The sequence below is a fragment of the Euprymna scolopes genome, chromosome 13 (assembly GCF_053919585.1).
Source record: "Euprymna scolopes isolate OS-2025 chromosome 13, ASM5391958v1, whole genome shotgun sequence".
In the NCBI taxonomy this organism is placed as follows: Eukaryota; Metazoa; Mollusca; class Cephalopoda; order Sepiida; family Sepiolidae; genus Euprymna; species Euprymna scolopes.
In genome coordinates this window covers 135,869,512-135,875,511 of record NC_136494.1, presented here as the reverse complement: position 1 = coordinate 135,875,511, position 6,000 = coordinate 135,869,512, and the positions used below count along the sequence as shown (strand labels likewise).

The following is a 6,000-nucleotide window of genomic DNA, read 5'->3' as shown; positions in this document are numbered from 1 at the left end:
GGGTAAAAAAAAGTTGAGAACCAAACTACTGATTTATAATAATACTTTTAATTTTTGTATCATACGGTGTCGGTGACCCTCTTTAAAAACGGGTCATTGCCCTTGTGCTGCAAGTACATAAGCACTCATTATTTGAGGAATGTTTTTATGTTGTATATCAACAGTGTAAGTAAACAATATATAATTAAATCCGACCTTCGCAGTCGAACGAGTTCTTGAATAGACCATATTTACAGGTCGTCATCATATTAAGTTTCACATCAGTTGTCTCCCGTCCGACGAAAGAGAAGTTTTCAACAAACGCAATGATTCCTTCTCCCGAAGAAACGCACAAACTGATGGCGTGTCCTTTTACAACTAAATGGAAACTTTGAAGTTTAAGAAAAGTAACGTATTTATTTTATTGTATTATTTATTTTCTTTGTTTTATTATATCGTATTTTTTTTTAATGTTTCTTTTTTTTAATTTCCTTTTAACCTTATAATCGTGGCGTTTGGTTTTGTTTTCGTTTGAACTGGCCGCTTGAAGCGCTCCCCGCTCACAGCACTGCGTTTCAGCGTTTCACACTTAAAACACACTTTAAAATCGGTTAACACACCAAAAACTTATCCAGGTAGGTAGAAGAGTAACAGCTTGTCTTTGCTAACATTTATTTGTTATATATTTGAATTTTTGACCTTTTTTTGTACCTCTGTCTATTGTAAAACAAACACCGTTTTTTTTTTTTAAATATGATTTTTGGCACGTGTTTCTTTTTTTTCTTTTTCCCAGTTTTTTTCTACCATAAAATATCTTTGAAATCTAAAACAAAATATTAAAAAACAAACCGTGTTTATGCATCTATTGTTACGGAGATTTTTTTTTAACTAGTATTTTCCAGTTAAAATTCAATTTTTATAATATTTTTTGTTAATAAAATTGTTAGGTGAAAGTACAGAATAGTTACAAAACACCCTCCCATGTTAAGAATGGCTTCCTAACGTTATTATTTCAGCGCAGTAATAGATTTACGAATACCAACAAAACAAACAAATTAAATTAAGAGTTTTATTTGAACTACTACTCCATCTTGCTTTAATTTTGGTGCTTATGAAGAATACGGACTGCATTTTATTTTTCTTTTATTATTTCTTGGGGGATTTTCGGTGCTTATTCAAAAAAGTAAAGAAAATAGAAAAAAAAGTCTATATGATGTATGTACTCGTTACATAACGAAAATGCCATATTCTAAAAATTACGGAATTGATGAGGTATTTATTTATTTTAAACTAAGAAAATCCAAATTTGCGATTTTATTACTGAACTGTAATCGGACATAAGGCTATCAACTTCGATTTGGGCCTCCCCTTATTTATTTCATCGGATTTCATCATGTCCGATAACACTAGTTCTTGCTAAGTCATAAAATGAGATTTTCTGGAATGATAACAAAAACTACTTGATCAAATTACGTAATGTTTGGAATATGTCATCGGGGTTTGTATTACAATCCATAAATGTACGAAAAAAGGGTAAAATTTTACTTTAAGACCCGTCTCACGTTCGTATAGAATTTTCTTCTTTTTGTAGATTTCGGTGTGCTAAAAACGAATCTTCTAACCGTTTCCGTCGCAGAGAAATAGTTTTCATGATATGAAGAAATTACTTTTTCAAAAACTGGGTGATCACTTTTCCATCTAAATTTAACTTAAAATGAGCACCCACTTTCTGGCCACGTAGTGAGGGGCATCTTTTTCTGATTTCATCAGATTTAAAGACACGAGGATTTTGAAAAACAAAAAGAAAAATCTGTACGCGTAATTCCTTGTTATCAGTGGTGGGTGACCATTTCTGTACTTGTAAGCGCGCGCATATTTTTGCCGCAAACAAGTCGTTTTCCAGATATTAAACAATGTAATTCTATAGGTTATCAGTGCTGACCATTTCTGTACGCACAAGCGCGCGCGGCAAAAAAAAAAAAAAAAAATGCGCGCGCTTGCGCGTACAGAAATGGCCACTACTGATGACCTATAGAATTACATTGTTTAGGTTTGTTACTGTACACATAGATTCGAAAAAGTTGTCAAAAAACAAATATATAACAAATAAATGTTATCAAAGGCAAAATAAGTTACTTTTCTACGTAACTGGATATATTTTTCGTGTTTTTATTCAATGTGACATGTTTATTCAGCTGGAAAAACATAGTGTTTACCGATGCATTGGAAAATTCAAGATGGCGCCTCACTCCCGGTAAGTTTGGGAAAAGGTGTTATAAATAAAAAACTAGAAAAATTTCTATTAAAAACCCGCCGAATATATGTCAAGCTATGTCACGGTAACATATATTGAGCGAGTTTTTAACAGTATTTTATCCAGTTTTTTATTTATAACACCTTTTCCCAAACTTACCGTGTTAAAGAGGGAGTCAGACGCCATCTTGAATTTTCCAATACATCGGTAAACACTGTATGGTTTTCGAGATGAATAAACATGTTACATTGAATAAAAACACGAAAAATATATCCAGTTTGGTAGAAAAGTAACTTATCTTGCCTTTGATAACATTTATTTGTTATATATTTGTTTTTTGACAACTTTTTTTTTCTTGTTCTCCGGTAGCGTTCAATGTTGTTTTTCGAGCCGAATAAGCATTTTACATTAAATAAAAAACAAACAAACTAAAAACTTATCCAGTTAGATAGAAAATGAACTTATCTTGCCTTTGCTAACATTTATTTGTTATATATTTGGGCCGACGTACACGAGCGAAATACGCATCAGCTTCGATGTTGAACGTTGTTCGATTGAGGGAGAAATCATTATAGAAATAGCACTCGTGTACGCCGCCTATATTAGTTTTTGTAACCACTTCTTTCGTACCTCTGTGGGTTGTAATACAAACCCCATCTTCAGACGTTCTGTAACATGACTTTACTGTATTTATTTTTAAGTGCCAATTTGTAATAAGCACCCATTTTAGCTTATGTAATCACCGATCTTCTTTAGCTGAATTTTTTCGAACTTTGAAAATTTTTAAATGTAATATTTTATTTAATCTACGGGTTCTCATTCCATTTGCCACAAAGTCCAATGTAAACAAATTCTTGTTAAACCATCCCCTTAAGTAATCCTATTTACCATATTTCTACTTCTAACAATTACTACATTATCTCATTGACTACTGTACACTCATTAACCCTTATCCTCGAGTGGCCTTCGGGACTTGATAAGTGGGGACTCCTTTGTAAAAAAAAAAAAAAAAAAAAAAAAAAATAGAAGTGCTATTAACTATTGATTAAAAATACTGAAACTTTCGAGCTTTCTTGACTGGAGCAATTTCGTTTCAGCTAATTTGGAGATTTTGTAACCTGTAACTAACGTTTTTGACTTTTGTTTACCTTAAAATGTATAGTAAAAAAAAAAAAAAAAGGTGAAGCAAAGATAAGTAGGTCTAGCAGATAGGCCTCGTTCTGAAAAATATGAACAGTTAGGTCACGTGACATGTGACACCCGGTGTTTCTACCATTATTGACCCTTTGAATGATGGATGTAGTGTGAGATTTTCTCTCACAAGGTTTTTGCCCCTGGCAGAATGAAAGAAAACCAAACAGAAATTACAACAAGCTCACCTTAAGACTTCAACATAAATTTTATTAAAGTAAAAAAGGTCCAAGTTGCAAAAGATGTGTCATCTCCAGCTATCTGCCACTTTGGGCTGGTAACAACCCCGAAGGGAATAATAGTCATCTTCGATAAAGGCTGGGTAGAATTCCCGCTGACGAAGTAATGTGCAGATTGGAGATGTTGAGGTGACTTCCAAGCTGGATGCTGCTAGCTGGGCATACACGAGGAGTCCTTCGCTGTTAGTCCAATGGTGGACAAAGCAGGTCAAACCGTAGACCTTAAATTCGTCTTGACAGACATTAAATTGTAGCACAAACGTGCAAATATAAATTTACCCTACTTAAGGGCATTGGTAATTGCAATATTGCGATAATGTTCTGCTCCATGTTTAGGCAATTAAAACGTCTCAAAGCAGCAAAGTATTTTTGCTGCCTCGATTCGAGTGAAAAATCCACGTCTGTCCATCCCTGAGTCTTTCTGGATTCTGATCTGAAAAGGAGAATCTTGCCGCCAAGAATGTTCTCGGCAGTTAGTTATAACATGCAATTTGATTGGTTAAAATAATTTTGTGGGTGGAGAAACTGCCCAATAAAACGCTTGCTTATTTCTGCAGAATTTCTTACAATAGAAAGCATGAGCCAATTTTGTTAAAACTATGAGAAAGCGAAAGCGTTTCTAAGAGGAAAAAATATTTTGCAAGCGGAAGGTCCTGCGTGTCTCATTTTGTCTGTTTTATTTACAAAAATATTTCTTTAAAATAAAAAAAAAAAGATTTGTTGAACTGCTTTATGCAAACAAAGATTTGAACTTTGCTGGTTAAAAAAATCTGTTTTCCTTTTTACGTTGACTTATCTTGCCTTTGGTTGCAATTATTTATTTTTTTTATTTGCATTTGTTCGTTATGTTTATAGTAATAAATGTTTGAAATTTCTTGGAATTTTTTTTCTATAATTCTTTGAATTAAAAAAAAAATTAACTTTTAGCTTAACTTTATATTTCACCATTTCATTTTTTTAGTAATACATGCTTCTCTACATTAAAAACCGGCCTTGTGTCTAACTCTGCCCTCATGGGGAGGCAAGTAAATAGAATGTAATATGGCGACTGAAAAACGTTTTTCAACCACCATAAAAGCATTACCATACATTTAAACCCTGAAGAATTTCTGCCAGTGCCTTTGTTGTTACCCTCTAAAAAGTTTCAGCAAAAACCTAACAGCCAGCCATGGTTCTCTCCAGAATGTGCTGCTGCCATTGCGCACAGAAATCACTTTTTCCACTGCTTCAAACGTAATAGATGTATGGAAACTAAAGCCGTTTTCAGGACTGCCAGCAACCATTGTAAGAAAGTAATAAGGAACGCAAGAGAGTTGTATGCTCAATCTGTTAAGTCCAAAGTAGCTGAGCAGCGGCTTGGTTCCCACCAGTTTTGGCAAATAGCAAACAGAATCCTGAACAGAAGCGTGTGCTCCATCCCAACTATTATCAATGGACCTGAGGTAATCTCGTCAGCATCAGACAAAGCCAAACTCTTTGTCAAGAACTTTGCAGCTAATTCTACCCTTTGCGACCAAGACCGCCAACCCCCAATATTTTCTCCTGTATCAGAAAACACGCTATGTGATATACGTATATCTGTACGTGATGTTGCCAAGCTAATCAAAAACCTTGATTCCAGTAAAGCAACTGGCCCTGATGGTATTCCAATTATAGTACTCAAAAAACTTCAACCTGAACTAGCGCCCATACTTACAAAACTGTTTAAACGTTGTCTTAAGGAGAATAGTTTCCCATCTCCCTGGAAAATCTCATCAGTATGCCCTGTAAGAATTCAGGTGAGCGCTCATCCCCCTCTCAGTACAGGCCAATAAGTCTCCTGTGCGTCATGAGTAAGTTGCTAGAATCTGTGTTAAATACAGAAGTAATCAAACATCTCAACAAAAATAACCTTCTTAGTGACACTCAATATGGTTTCCGTTCTGCTAGATCTACAGCAGATGTCCTTACAGTTATATCGCATAGGATTAGCAAATCTCTCGACGGTGGCAATCTTTCTAGGGCAATTGCTCTTGTCATATCTAAAGCCTTTGATAGGGTATGGCATAAAGGTTTACTTCATAAGATCGCTAGCTATGGTATAGCTGGAAAAGTCTTCTCAATTATTAAATCATTTCTTTCTGATAGGTTCATAAGAGTAGTAGTTGAGGGGCAAAAATCAGAAGCTCACAGTATTAATGCCGGTGTCCCTCAGGGATCCATCCTGGGCCCAACTCTTTTCCTGATCTACATTAATGATCTTCCAAATCATATCCTTACATCATTTGTAGACATTTATGCTGACGACACTACCATTTATGGTACCACATCTAAGACAGTAAACGAGCAAGTACTCTT

The 6,000-nt window shown here is 34.7% G+C and overlaps 1 protein-coding gene across 2 annotated transcripts in view; it reads left to right on the top strand.

Annotated features, from left to right (window-relative positions):
- The first annotated feature begins 248 nt into the window (after nucleotides 1-248).
- LOC145292196 (lysosomal cholesterol signaling protein-like) overlaps nucleotides 249-6,000 on the top strand; it is a 90,527-nt gene continuing 84,775 nt past the window's right edge. Inside the window, exon 1 of one of the 2 annotated variants that reach the window (XM_080138500.1) lies at nucleotides 249-386. The gene's annotated coding sequence lies outside the window, so the exon portion shown is untranslated. Of the gene's footprint in view, nucleotides 387-492; nucleotides 615-6,000 lie in introns of those variants that run through there. The other variant, XM_080138503.1, reaches the window with a different exon arrangement.